The sequence below is a fragment of the Tamandua tetradactyla genome, chromosome 3 (genome assembly GCF_023851605.1).
Source record: "Tamandua tetradactyla isolate mTamTet1 chromosome 3, mTamTet1.pri, whole genome shotgun sequence".
NCBI classification, from domain to species: Eukaryota; Metazoa; Chordata; class Mammalia; order Pilosa; family Myrmecophagidae; genus Tamandua; species Tamandua tetradactyla.
Window position 1 is genome coordinate 444,330 of NC_135329.1, and position 14,949 is coordinate 459,278.

A 14,949-nucleotide genomic window follows, 5' to 3' on the forward strand; every position below is an offset into this window, starting at 1 on the left:
ATAATGATGTAGCTTTTGCAATGTGACTGTGTGATTGTGAAAACCTGTGTTGATGTTCTTTTTATCTATGATATGGACAGATGAGTAAGAAATATGGATAAAACACAAACGAATGATGGGGAAACAAATGTTAAAATAAATTGGGTAGATTGAAATACTAGTCATCAATGAAAAGGAGTGGTAAGCGGTATAGGAAAAACACAGGGGAATAAAGGTTAAAAAAAATTGGGTAGATGGAAATACAAAAGGTCAGTGAGAGGGAGGGGAGGGGGTATGGTATGTATGAGTTTTTTTCTTTCTTCTTTTCATTTCTTTTTCTGAATTGATGCAAATGCTCTAAGAAATGATCATGGTGATGAATATACAACTATTGATGATATTATCAGCCATTGATTGTACACCAAGTATGGAATGTTCATATGTTAAGAGTGTTTGTGTTTGTATGTTGTTTTGTCAATAAAAATGTTTTTTTAAATGTTGACAGAAAAAAAAACAACAACAACATAAGATTCAGTTGTTCTGGGTTTTGCATTTCCAGCAAGGACTTCAGTGATCAGCAGCAAGGAATACCGTTATATTTTTCAACTTACAGACAAAAATACCAAGGCACAGAAAACGGATGAAGTTGGCCCAAGATTTATGCTGTTAAGTGGGTGATGAGGCCAGAATTTCAGCTGTGTGCATGGGCCTTCAGTAGCCATGACATGTAGCTTTCCCTAGACGGATTAATTAGGAAGGCTTCCTGGTCCACAGGGCTAAAATTCCTTGATTCCATGGCTAAAATCATGGAATCAAGGCCATGCCAACCTGTGCTGAAGCCCCATAAACAGTTCCGTGTGGCGGGCAGTCCAGTGCGAGGAGAGTGCTAGCAGCAGGCAAGCAGAGCCGAATAAGCTCAGCCTGTCCCTTGAGGCCTCGCCACCTCCTGCCTTCAGAATCCTTATTATTTCTGCTTTTACTTAGAGCATGGCATCTTCCTCTTTCTAGAAGCCTGTGTCCTAGGGAGATTTTAACGCTCGGCTCTTTGAAGTGGGTCCATTCCAGTATCCACCGTCCCCTCCCCCACTCCTGGGCAGCATGTTTAGAAATGGGGGCTATTCTTTGTCAGCTGTCAGCTTCTGAAGCTCCCTCATCTCAGGCATGCCGAGGGTGGGCAGCTCGAGACAGCCAAGCAGCTGCCACCGGCATGTGGACTCGGTCCAGGGACTGGGGGTCGGCACCCACTGTGTGGGAGACCCTCAGAAGGTGCGACGCGCCTGGAGTCAGCTGTCCAATGTTCGTCCTGGGGCGCACTGGGGACGGCACGATGCCGGGGTGGCAGGGCCCCTTCCCAGTATGAGGACAGGGGCACCGTGAGTGCAAGAGCTGCTGTGCACCAATGACCCACAGGGGCTCGATCCCTGACTGTGCACCCTACAATCTCTTGATCTCACACACATACTGCAAACCAGGTTCGCTGCCCTGGTTTGGGGGTCATAGGCCACAGGCTGTGTGAAGTCAGCACACGTCCGAGGCCTTGGGCTCGAGTCCGGTTCGAGTGTGCCTGGCCCTGGGCCTGTTCTCACCGTCACCTCCTGCTACTTGGAGGAACAAGGTTTCTGACACTTCCCCATCAAGGAAGGTTAACCAATTAACCTTCAACGCCTTAGAATTAACCCTTCAATTTAAGTGTTCGCAGCATATGGTTATACGGGGAAAAGATCTATTTCTCTATGGCCTGCGTGTGAAAGACGCTGCTTTGCTGGAGTGGAAATGCTGCCATTTGGAGAAAAGATGATCAACATTTCACCCGACACAGTGGGCACGCTCAGGGGCACACTCGGGGGCGCAGATCTGACCTGACAAATTCACCTAAGAGAAAATATCTTGTTAGCATGATAAAACTTCCTCGCCAGGTCACTCCTGGAAGCTCCTGGTGTCCCCAGGGTCGGCGCTCGTGACTGGGCTGCAGCGGCTTCCCTGGCAGCCAGGTGGCCGTCCTGCCCCCCTCAGCCGTGCAGGGCCAGGAGGCGCCCAGAGCGCGTCTCATCGCTTCCCGCCGGAAACTGGAAGGCGGAGTGGACCGAGGCGACCAGTCCCACGGTTCCCCCGCACGTGGCCCGGGAGCGCGACCGGCCGGGCGGGTGCTGCCGAGAACCGCACTGCGCAGACACCTCGAGAGCCCGAGCCCAGGAGCCGCCGGCCGCGCCCACTCAGTCCTAAGACCTGCATGGGTGGGGGGCGTGGCGGCCCCTGCGCCCCTTCGCCCGCCCCGGCCAGGCCCGCGCTCACCCTCTTGCTGGCCCGCATTCCCGGGAACCCCCGCCCCCCGGATCCCAGCGCCTGGCGCCCTGCTGAGGCTCCACGTCACCCGCGTTCTCAGGTCAAACCCTCCCCCGATCCTGCCCCCGACGTCCCGAAACCGACTGGGTTTTATTCTCCAGCAGGATCACTGGACTTGCGGCAGTTACAGTATCGCATAAACACGCACACGTGCACACACGTCTGTTCCTCCATTCCCGCTGCTCCACTGAACCATGCTTGACCGCGTCTCTGTTTCTGTGCAAACATGGACACGTTGGTGTCTAGACCAGAACCCAGAGCAGACAGGGTCGGCCGGCCTTGGGGCCCTAAAGGAAGGAATAAAATGAACGCCTGTCTCGGAATCCCATCTCCTCCACACGCCCACTCCACCCTGCGACCTGTGTTACTGGACCTCTCCCATTCCATGTGCGGATGGGGAGCACCTGTCCAGGGGCCTTCATGGGTTGCAGCCACTGCTGGGCACCTACCTTGCCCCGAGAGCCACAGACCACAGCTGCCCAAAGGGGATCAAAGGCGCTCCGGCCTCTGGCTACTCGGCTGCCCACCTCATCCCTCTCCTTCCTGAAACACACCGTGGGCGAAGGCCCTCCCTCCCCTTGCGAGCTCCTCACCCCACCTCCGAGCCCCGGGAAAAGGCCTGGAGGCAGACAATGGAAAGGCAGAGACAGCTGACAAACTGGACTCTGCGCTTGGACACAAATGACAGCCGTATTCCACACTGACACCAAATTCTATGGCATGGAAGTGAACACAGCAAACAGTCTGGGCCATGCACACCTCAACTGGACACCTCCACCGAGCGCCTACTGTGTGTGACCAGGTATGTGCTGGGGAAGGGCAGCTGACAGCCCGACCTCGGCCAGGAGCTTGTGGGTTCTGGTAGCTGCAGAGCTGCTTGTTTGAGTCAGCCCGGAGGCAGGCACTGAAATAAAATGAATTCATAGATCAAAGTATCTCAGAGAAATATCAAGAGAGCAATGAATTGCATAAACTTATATCCTTAAAAGCTGTCAGTTAAGATCTTGCAGGTATGAAATAAATTATTTCAGAAGGCATCTGGTATGTTTTGGTACATCTACATTCCCACTTTTCCTTACTGCAGCAGCTTCTACTCACAGATTTTTATCTACCTGAAAAGATTTTCTTCCTTCTGATTGCAGATGTATCATTAAACAAATGTAAAATAGAATAGAATAAAATAAAATGAAAGGGGGAAATAAAATGCAGAACACATGTGTAATTCAATTACTGCAAGTTCAAGTGATAGCTTTGTTGTCCCCAAATTGGCAGGAAATGCAAGGATTCTGGCAAGAACTGCCAACAAATAGTTTGATTTTGAAATTTTTTTTTAATCTATGTGTATGAATTTTTAGAATTCAAAATAGCACCTTGTCCTATAATGTTTTAAATTTTCAAAGCACTTCAATATTCCTTTTATGCTCATTTTCATAAAATGTTTCTGCTTTTTTATGTGTCCCAGATGTCACGTGAGGGTCCTGGAGCCCCACGGAGTGTGGACCCTCCCACCTCGTCCTGCTCACAGGACCTAAAGCATCTTTTCGCAGAGGGTGTGAGGACAGGGGCTGGAAAGAACCGCACAGGGCTTTGGACCAGGTAATTCTTCACATTCTTTGCAAAGAAACTAGATAAATGATAGATAGTTGGGTGATAAATATGGACGGATGATAGGTGATCCACAGACAGACAGCTGGGTGACAGACAGACAGGTAGGTAGATGGTTTGGTGGGTCGATAGATGGGTGGTAACCATGGATGCAGTTCTCTGCGCTGTGTGTGTTCAGCGGCACCCAGACCTTGATCCACCTAAGGCCACAACCCCTTCCCCTCAGCTGCGCTGTGGGCTGGGGCGGGCGGGGGGCATGCAATCACCTGAAGCTGAGATTGGCTGGAAGAGCAGCCCTGAGACAAACAGCCAGAGAAGCCAGGCAGCCCCAGCCTGCTGAGGCAGGGCAGGGGGCAGGCAGGAGATGGCCTCACTGTCCTAGAGAGGGAGGGCTGGGCTGGGCGGGGCAACACCTTTGCCCAGGGCCTTTCTCTCACTTCAGGACTCCCCTCCCAGTCCACCCACCACTCCCTGTCCTTTAAGGTGCACCTTAAGCCCCTCTCCTAAGGCATCTTCCCTGAGGGCAGCACACTCACAGCACCTGAGCTCTGCCAGCCGAGCAGCCTCGGCCCCTCTCTGGCACTCAGCAGAAGTGGAAACCTTCCTTCCCAATTAGGTGAGGTGGGGTCAGGTTTTGCCCAAGGGCCCTGCACAAGGATGTCCTGGAAGCCCTTGAGGAGCAGGAATTGAATGACACCGATGAGACCTTCCCCCAGCAGCATCCTGCCGTGTGGGGAGCTTCTCCCAGCAGCTTCCTTCCTGATTTGCACGAAAGCTGCTTTTCAAAGGAGGTAGCAAAAACGGCCCCAGCCAAGCCATCCCATGCCTGCTTTATCCCGATTCCAAGGCACCAGGCAGTTTTGGGCTCTAGAGACTGTTTCTGAGAGACCTGGTGGAGGGCGCAGACTCACGGCCACCTCTACCTGGCCACTGCCTTGCCCTGGCACTCAGGCTCGAGGCCCCAAGCAGGAACCGGTTCCAATGGTTTGAGCAGATTTCCTTGGTGTCAGCAGCACCTCCCTTGTACAGCCAACGACTTCTGGATGCCAGAGCAGTTCGCGAACTCGGGAAAGGTTCTTACCATAAGTTACGTAAAAGGACCAGCATCAAAGTTTTGTCCTCAGTTTACCTCTTTAGCCCCAGCTCCCCATGCTTGTACCTGACTATGCTCCAACTCACTTACTGTTCCCAGATTTGTCTTCTGCTTTCCGTGCCTCTTCCTCTATTGCTTCCCTGGGAAACATCTGCTCACTCTTCCAGAGGCATCCCTAAATTTGTATCAGCATGGAAGTGTCCTTCAAGGCCCCAGCAGGGCAGATGACCCATTCTTCTGGGTGACCCCTGGGCCTTGCACACACCCCATCATGCACCCAGCTCACCTGGGGTTGTGACTTTGCCTCATGCATCTCCACTGTTCCTTACTCTTGATGGACTCACCTTGCTTTCTTCCTCTCTGTGGATTCACAAAGATCACACTGTACCCAGGCGGCTTCTGCCATAGCTGCTTCTTTCTCTTAAATGATCATCTGTCACTTGGGAAAACATCCCACACCTTGCAGGTCAAATGCCTGGGGAAAAATGACTGACAGAAGCTTAAAGACTGTGTCATCCCTCGTTTCTTTTGATTTCAACAATCAAGAAAGACATCCATGCAGTTTTTAGGTACGGAATGTTTACTCTGAAATGATAGATTAATATTCATTTGACTGAAGAAAGTATCATCTCAATTGTTTTTAAAAGTATATTAAACCTGACATAACATTTTCTCTGAAATATAATTTCTTGCTATAAAATGAGAAAAACTTTTCCTTTAAAATGAAGTCATTTCAACTTCAGAATCTACCTATAAATATTCAAGGATTTGGCAGTCCCAGCAGAAGCATGGGGTTGATATTTATGTTTATACCAGAATAGGATTTAATGATCTTTAAATTGTATTTTTATCTGATCAAAAAAACTGAAAATACTTGCCTCAATCTTACTTGAATGGTAGTTTACATAATAATAATTGCTAACTTTTGATGAGCAACCTTCAGCATTGTCATATTTCTTTTCTCAGTCCTCATAGCAACACTTTGAAGCAGATTGTCCATGCTCCTGCAGAGACATCTGTCGTTCAGACGGGTGTGGGACTTACCCACAGTCCCTCCGCTAGCAAGGGGCAGAGGCAGGTTTGAACCCTTGAGTTTTGACTAATGCACACGTTTACTTTGCAATCCAAGATTTCTGCAGTCTACCCATGAATAATTCTTTAATTTGTAGGGCCCTGTACAATTTGCAAAGCATTTTTGGCACACATAGTAGACAAGTCTGCCATTGCATGTGCTTGTTTCTCATACTCTAAATGAGTCATCTGCACCTAAGCTATAGAAAACAGCTAGTCAAGTTTCACACAGCTGGAAAGTCCCAAAGCTGTGACCCTTAGCACCACTGTGCCTCCCACCTCAGCATACCTTTCCACATATTTGGGCATTTGGAGGAAAACATGCATAAACTTGCATATATATACATTTGCATACCAGTCTCACCCAATTCTGAGGCCTTTAAATGTTACATGAAAGACAACAAATGTGAAGAATCAGTTACTACTGCTTAATTCCCAGCCTGCAGGGAGGCATATATTAAAAATAGACACGGACTCTAATTGCCCATCTTTCTGTAGGATAGGGATTTTCACAGCTGCTGGATTGATTGATGCTGTTAAGAAAAAAGGATGTAGAAAAAATGCTATTAACATGTGGGTCCCTGTGTGTGATGAAAATGAATCAACTCTTAAACAAGCAGCCCACAGGATGCTTGTTTCTCTGCGTGTTAAGCAAGGTCATTGTCAAGGACCTTCTTGGCCACGGTCTCTTAGCACAAGGGAACCTGCTCAGGTCACCCGCAGGTGGCGCTGGGGCGGGTCACGCTGCACACCAGCCACTGCCTCTGCAGCCGGAATGCCAATCAGCCGAGCAGGAAGCAGCAGCCAGCTGCCTCACCCTGCCTTCAGGACGCGCGCCTAGACCGACTGAGCACTTTGGTTGCATCAGAATCCCACCTCATCAAACAGAGCTCAAGGGCTTGTTCTCATTAAAAGGGGACTGTTAGAAGCAGCCGATTTTATAGAAGTATTTTTGTATTTGTCAGAGCTCTGCTCTGTTTGCTTCTTGTTTACAGCTTTAATGAAGAATAACTGACGTACAATAATATATACATATTTGAAGTGCTCCATCTGATACATTTTAACAGAAATAGACACCCACAGACCATCACCTCAATCAAGAGAATGAGCACATCCATCACCCCTAAAAGTTTTCCCTCCTCCCCGCCTCTGCCTTCCCTGCCCGGTTAAGCACCGATCTGGTTTCTGTCACTAAAGGTTAGTTTGCATTTTCTAGTTTCCTATGAAAGGAATCATGCCATATGAACTCCTTTTAATCTGGCTGCTTTCACTTAGCCTAATTATGCTGTGATGTATACATGTCGGTGCGTGTATCAGCAGTTCCTGCATTTTTATTTGAGTAACATTCCATCATGTAGGCATACGGAAATGTATCATGAGCTGTTCCAATGTTGAAACACTTTAGATATTCCCAATTTTTTTTGCCTTTTACAAATAATGCCATGAGTATTTGTGCACACACCTTTGTATGGATATATGCTCCCTCCTCTCGTCGGTAAACGAGGAGGAGAGGAGTGGCTGCATCACGTGATAGGTGTATGTTTTACTCTTTCAGGAAACTGCCGAAGGAGTCAAACCGCTTTACGTTCCCACGGGCAGTACAGGAGACCTCCAGTCCCCTCAGCTCGTGAGCCTCAAAATGGTCCATCTTGAATTTTAGCTGCCCTGGTAGAAGCGTAGCCTCGCTGAACTTCAACTTAGGTTTCCCTAATGACTGACCATGCCAAGTACCTTTCTGTACCCTTATTTTCCATTCGTATATCTTCTCTAGTGAAGCATCTGTTCAAATCTCTTGCAATTTTTATTGGGGTATTTATTTTCTTATTGTTGAGTTCTGAGAGATATTTATATATTCTGGAACCAGCCCTTTATCAGATTGATTCTTTGCAAATATTTTCTATCAGTCTGTTGATTTATTTTCATTTTGTTATGGTTTATTTTGAAAAGCAGAAGTCCTAATTTTTGTGAGATCCAGTTTGTCATTTTATTCCTTTGTGGTTCATACTTTTGGTATCGGAGCAAAGGAATTTTTCCCTGACCCAAGGCCAGAAAGATTTTTTCCTATTTTTTTTTCTAGGAGGCTTATAGCTTTAGGTTTTACATTTAAGTTTATGATCCATTTTGAGTTCATTGGTTTTTTGTGGTGAGAGAAATGGATAGAAGTTAAAATTTTTTTTTTTGCATATAGATATCCAGTACCATTTATTGAAAAGACATCAATTCTCCAGTAAAGTGTCTTTGCAGATTTGTGAAAAATCGGTTATCCGACCATGAGGCAGGCTGGGTCTGGCCGTTTCGTCGCGTCGCGTTGGGCGTTGGCGTCATTTCCGCTGTCGTGGTCACCACAGGTCTGGGTCAGCCTTGAAATCCGGGGGAAGAACCGTCCTATTTTGTCCTTCTTTCTCACTAGTGCTATGGCCGTTCTAATTTCCTTTTATTTCAATATGAATTTTACAACCAACTTATCAATTTCTACAAAAACCCTGGTAGAATTTTTATTACAATTGCATTGTATCTACAGATAAATTTGGCGAGAATTGACATCATAACATTATTGAAACTTCTGACCTTTGAACAAAATGTCTCTGTCTTCCTTCATTTAGGTCTTTATTTTAAACTAACAGTATTTTAGTAGTTTTCCTTGTACGGGTTTTTCACACCTTTTGTGAGATCAATTTGTAATTTTTCATGAGTTTCGATACTAAGGTAAATGCCATTTTTAAATTTCAATTTCAAATTTTTCCATTCTTAGTACATAAAAATAAAACTGGCTTTTTTATATATTAGCTTGTATATATTTTTATATATTAGCTTGTAGCCTGCAAGTTTGCTAAATTCACTTATTGCTTCAAGTTTTGCTTTTGTAAATACCATCAAATTTTTTATGAGGTTCGCAAATAAAGGCAGTTTTCCTTCTTCCTTTCAATCTGGATGCCTTTTATTCATTTCTTTTACCTGCTGTACTGAGTACAATGTTGAATAGAGGTGGAAAGAGGAGGCATTCCTCAATTATCCCTCAATTTAGGTGGAAAGTTTTTCAGTCTTTCACCAGTATGTATGATGTGAACTGAAGGCTTTTCACAGATGCCTATTATTGGGTTGAGGAAGTTTCCTGCTATTTTTAGTTTGCTGAGAGTTGTTGCCAGGAATAGGGGTTGGATTTTGCCAGATTCTTTACCTGCATTTATTAGGATGACCATATAGTTTTTCTTTCTCCATTTGTTAATATGGTGAATTATACTGAGTTTTAAATGTTAAAACAATGCTGCATTTCTGAGATAAATCCCACTTGACCATGAGATAATATAGTTTTTATAAATTGCTAGAATTGAATTTCTAAAATCTGTGTTCATGAGGGATATAGGTTTGTATTGGGACTTTTCCTGTAATGCCTTGTTGGTTGGGGTATCAGGTAATGCTGACCTCTTAGGATGAATTGGGAAGTATTTCTTGTCTTGCCATTTTCTAGAAGAATTTGTGTATATAATTGATCTTATCTCTTCCTAGAAGAATTTATATATAATTGATATTATCTCTTCCTTAAATGGTTGGTACAATTTACCAGAGAGGTCAATTAGACCTGGAGTTTTCTTTGCAGGAAAGTTTTTAAGTATAAATTCAATTTCTTCCAAGATACAGGGCTGTCCTCATGATCAGTTTCTCCTTTTGTGAGCTTCGTCACTCCCATCCAAGTGCTCGGTTTATGGACCTAAGGTTGGTAATAATACTCTCTTTTAGAGTACTCTCTTTTAGAGTATTCTCTTTTAGAGTATTCTCTTTTAGAGTACTCTCTTTTAGAGTATTATCTTTTAGAGTATTCTCTTTTAGAGTATTCTCTTTTAGAGTATTCTCTTTTAGAGTATTATCTTTTAGAGTATTTTAGCATAACTGTGGGCTTGGTGTCATCTCTCTGAGTCCTGATTTTGTTCAATTGTGTCCTTTTTCCCTGATCAAACCCCAGAGTTTTATTACTTTTTTAATCTCCTCAAAGGTCCAGCCAGAAATCTTGTAGTATGGAGGAAATATTATAATATAGAAGAAGATTAAAGGAGAAGTAGAATTTTCATAGGCAGAGTACTGTGGCTTTAACTTTCCTAAAATAAAAATGTTTTCAAAAAACTCCTTTAAAGGAAAAGCTGGTCTTACTGATACGAAGCAGCTTGGCATGACGATTGCAGGCGACAGGACCTGGAGCCAGGCCGCGGCATTTATGACCTGTCTCTGTCTCTGGTTAGCTGTGTGGCCCTGGGCAGGTCACTCAACTTCCTGTAACAGTTCTGATGTCAACTTGGCCAAATGATGATGCCCAGTTGTCTGGTCAGGAAGCATTGGCCTGACAGCGATGCTTTGTGGCTGGCTGATAAACCGGAAGGCTGGTATATGAAGTCAGTTGATTGCATCTGTGTCTGATCACATCTGTGATCAGCTAAGGCATGTCTTCCCCAATGATATAATACAATCAGCTGAAGGCGTTTAAGGAAGAAGAGAGAGTATTTCACTGCTTGTTTAGCCAGCGAGCCTCTCCTGTGGAGTTCATCCAGACCCTTCATTGGAGCCACCAGCTTCACACCCTGCCCTACAGATTCTGGACTCTTCCGTTCCCACGGTTGTATGAAACATCTTTATAAATCTCATATTCACAGATCTCTCCTGTTGGTTCTGTTTCTCTAGAGAACCCTGACTAAAACACTTCCTTAGGCCTCTTTCTTCTTATCTATAAAACACAACAATAGTACCTAACCCATAAAGTTGTTGCAATGATTAAATGAACTGGTATGATTAGTATATGTAAAATTATTTGAAAGCTTCTGATCATGCTAAGCACTATGTAAGTATTAGCTATTATTATAAGGAAAAGGACCCAACCATGATATGTGTCATAGCAGAAAATAACAAGATGTAATCATTTCATATTGCAGATAAACACAATTTCTTTTTACCAAATAAGCAAAACAGAAGTTCAAAGGGGGCTCAAGTGGCTGCTAAGGAAGCCATGGCAATTGCAGAGAACAAAGTCAGATTGCGCAGTATGCCCTGCTCTCTTTTGCACACATTTCTAGCTGGCTTATGGGTGCGGCTTAAAGTCCTAAACTGTCGTATCTGGCCAGGGCCATAGCATTACCAGGACGATGCCTCCCAGCCCTCAAGCACAGGCCCAATCTTAAAGACTGTCTTCTGTATACTGCTTGGCCTAAACTTGTCCCTGACATGTCAACATTGGATCATTCGCAGTGCATTTCCCAGGTTGTCTCACCGTCCAGGATTGGCATTAAGATTTAATCTTTATTTCTTGTCTCAGAAGGTGTGGTTCTCTGGTTCAAGAAATGAAAAACGAGACTTCAGAAGTGACGCGCCATAGGTGGACACTTTCCTCTCCTGTGGTAGAGCTCACTAGATTCAGGTGAGCTTCTTTTATAAAACTGCTAATGGAAATGAAAACATGGAATCTCTTTGCAACTTTACAAAGTTCAGGTCATCAAACTAGGGGGCAGTAAATATAATGAAGGTTTGGCATTCTCACAGCTGTTCTGATGAATAAGGTATCCTCGCTTCTGATCCCCACTCTGTTTCTTCACATTAGAAAAGCTCTTCTACCTTGTACTCGAGCCCAATTCTGCAGGAGCAGAGGTGCAAACACATCAGTGTCTTAAGGGCGCTTCTTCATAAGCGATTTTTAGTTCTTGGTGTTTAAAGTTATTGAAGAAGAGTGAAAATCAAGTACCTAAATATTGGTAACTTCTGTGCTTATCAATCCTTTGAATTAACGTGAGCCATTCAGGAGCTTGCAATTCTGATGGGGAGCATGGAAGCTGAATAGGAGCACATTTATCCAGCAGTTAGAACCAGCCTCACTCTCAGTTATCTGCTGAATGCATTTATGCTCCTAGTAGTGCAAATCTCAGTGAGGAAGAACACAGGGATAGGCTTGTTCATACTAAAATGGGAATGACTATACTAGTGATACCATTCCTTTAGATATAGCAAAAGGGAAAGTTCCCCTGAACTTTCACACCCTCTCCTCTCACCTCCTCTTCATGTAGTCATGATTTCTCCCTGTTTGTTTCTGCAAAAATGGTAGTGATTCTTACAGCTGAAAGTTATGTAATCCACAGCTGAGGTACATCTCCTGGAACTCATGTCTGATTTTTGCTTTCTTAGGGAAGATTATTTGAAGGTAGAAATGATTATATCCCCACAGCACAAGAGTTTTTACTTCTAGACATTACTTTTTTTTTTTTGCATGAGCAGGCACCGGGAATCCGGGTCTCTGGCATGGCAGGTGAGAACTCTGCCTGCTTTGCCACTGTGGCCTGCCCAGGCATTACCTTTTGAAATAGTAAAGAGAGGGTACATATTTTTGGATGATATGGAGAGTCCTCCTAGTAAAGGCATGTTCAGCCAAGGTGTTTTTTTTCAAATTCTGGCAAATCATATTTCATTCAAGCCTCTTTCTACTTCAGCTGGAGGTAACCCCCTTCTTTCCCACTCTTGCCAAGGACCAGAACTCACATCAGACCTTCTCTGCTCCAACCCGCAGGGCTACACATGGGTTATTATTTCTGCCTCCCAGCTAGGTGAATCTTTGGGTTTTGCAGCAGTTCCCATTTTAAAAATTAGACAGTAGTACTTGAGGAGTGGGGTGACACCCTCATTATTTTCAGTGTTCCCCACATTTGTTAATAAATATGTACTAATCATTGCTTTCTACTAGACATTAGGGTAAGCCCAGGGAATGAGAAATATTGCAGGGCATCTGCTGCCCTGATTGGTGGCCCATAGTCAAATAAGAGATCTCAAAATATGGAAGGTAAGTCTTTTGTTCAAAAAATATTTAAGTGCCAACTTTGTGCCAATATTTGATCTTGATCCTGGGAGCCAGTGGTGAACACAGCCTACAAAGCCCCATCCTTGTGGAGTTCATATTCTAGGGAGGTGACACAGGTTCTAAGAGGAAACTGTAGAGTGGCTCAGCAGGCAGAGTTCTAGCCTGCCATGCTGGAGAGCCGGGTTCAATTCCTGGTGCCTGCCCATGCAAAAAATTACTTAATTAATTAATTAGTTAAATAAATTGTAGAGCATATTAGAAGCTATTGAGCCCTGTGGACAGAAATAAAGCTGGGAAGTAGAATGGGGGAGAAAGCCAGAGGAACACAGCCTTAAACAAGGCTTAAAAGAAGGCCCCAGTGGGTGATGGTGTGAAAGCAAAGTTCTAAAGGGGACCAGAGAGCAAGCCAGGGAGGCCCAGACAAAGCTCTAGGAAGAGGAAACTGAGTGCAAAGGCCTGATGCAGGGCCCATGGAACCGACCAAAACCAAGGAACCAGTGGGGCTGGGTCAGAATCAGCAAAGGACAAGAGAAGGCTGCATGGCTTTAAAGGTCCTTGCAATTGACCTGTGGACTGAGTGTGATGGGAGCTCATTAGAATGTTCTGAGGAGGAGGGTGGCATGACCTGCCTTTCACTCTGAGAAGCCCATTCTCCTGCCACACTGAGAAGAGACTGAAGGGCAAGTTTTGAAACTGGGAAGAGGATTTAGGAGATTGTTGCAGTAGTCCAGGAAAGAGGGGATAACAGCAGGGATTAGAGTCTTAGAAATGGTGGTGGTGAGAAGAGGTTAAACTCAGGATTTCTCAGGTACAGTCAACTTGATTTCAAAGAGAATGGATGTGCATGTGAGAGAAGAGGAGTCAAGGGTGACTCTCAGTGCTCTGGCCAGACCTGCGGGCAAGTCAGAGCTTCCATTTACTGAAATGGCAAAGTCTGCAGGTAGAGCATCTTGGGTGGGCTGGGTAGACCAGGAGGAGTCCAGTTTTGGACTTGTTACTTGTCTTAGCAGAAATGTCAAGAAGAATGGGGTGGCTGGGGGAGTCCTCCACCCCACGTGAAGTGGGGAACACTGCTCCACACTGAGCCAGATTCTGGCCAGCAAAGTGAGGCCACAGGATGTGCAGTTTCAGACTCACCTGGGCAGACGCTGCCGGGGCTCCACAGGGTGATTCGGTCTCACCTGAGCAGATGCTGCTGGGCCTCCAGGAGTTCATTCAGCTCCACCTGGGCAGACGCTGCCTGGGCTCCAGAAGGTAAACAGCTTCTGAGGACAATTAAGTCATGGGACAGCACCATCTGCTGGGCAGGCTGGAGAGTGCAGGGGAGCTGCAGGGCTTTGCAAAGCCTCCCCAGGCCCTCTCCTGGGCCCACTGGAGCAGTCTACACCCCTGCATGAGAACCCAGCCCTGTTAAGGGAAGTGCAGGGTCTTTCAGAACCTCTCCAGACCCTGTCCCAGACCCACTGGAGCAGTCTACACCCCTGCATGAGAACCCAGCCCTGTTAAGGGACCTGCAGGGTCTTTCAGAACCTCTCCAGACCCTGTCCCAGAACCACTGGAGCTGTCTACACCCCTGCATGGGTACCAGGCTCTAATTTGGTTGAGAAATATGGATGCCCCAACTGTCAAAGCAGTGCCCTAATACAAACCCAGGTCTTGCTGGCCAGCAAAAAGCAGAGCACTCTGCTGGAGGAGGAAGTTGAACCTCTCAGCCCCCCATTCTGAGTTCTTCCCACTTAGTAGCCTCCGAATCATCAGACACACTGTGTCCACAGGTGGGTCTCAGACAAGGTGCACAGTGCTGACCTCCTACCCCTGGAGTTGCTGGCTTCCAGCTTGCACAGAGACCTGTGACCTTTACTGGATTGTTGCCTAGTCAAGACCCCGCCCAGCGGGCTGAAGGAGGTGGGGGTGGGGATTGGGGGAAGAGGTGGCCTAAGAGCACCACCTGCTGGGAAGGCAAGGGGAGTACACTCTGGCAAACACTATATAAGAAACACTGGTGTCCCAAAGGAGAAGAGAGGCGTAAAGA

The 14,949-nt window shown here is 45.9% G+C and overlaps 1 long non-coding RNA gene across 2 annotated transcripts; it reads right to left on the reverse strand.

The window, feature by feature from the left end:
• Nucleotides 1–2,400: 2,400 nt before the first annotated feature.
• Nucleotides 2,401–14,722, reverse strand: LOC143675918 (uncharacterized). 2 transcript variants are annotated; one of them, XR_013171678.1, is made up of 6 exons: nt 14,567–14,722; nt 14,055–14,226; nt 5,307–5,380; nt 5,111–5,195; nt 3,082–3,226; nt 2,401–2,609 (listed from the first exon to the last, which is right to left on the reverse strand). It is a non-coding gene; the product is annotated as an uncharacterized LOC143675918 (long non-coding RNA). The 2 variants fall into 2 exon arrangements; XR_013171679.1 differs by lacking the exon at nt 5,111–5,195.
• Nucleotides 14,723–14,949: the final 227 nt, after the last annotated feature.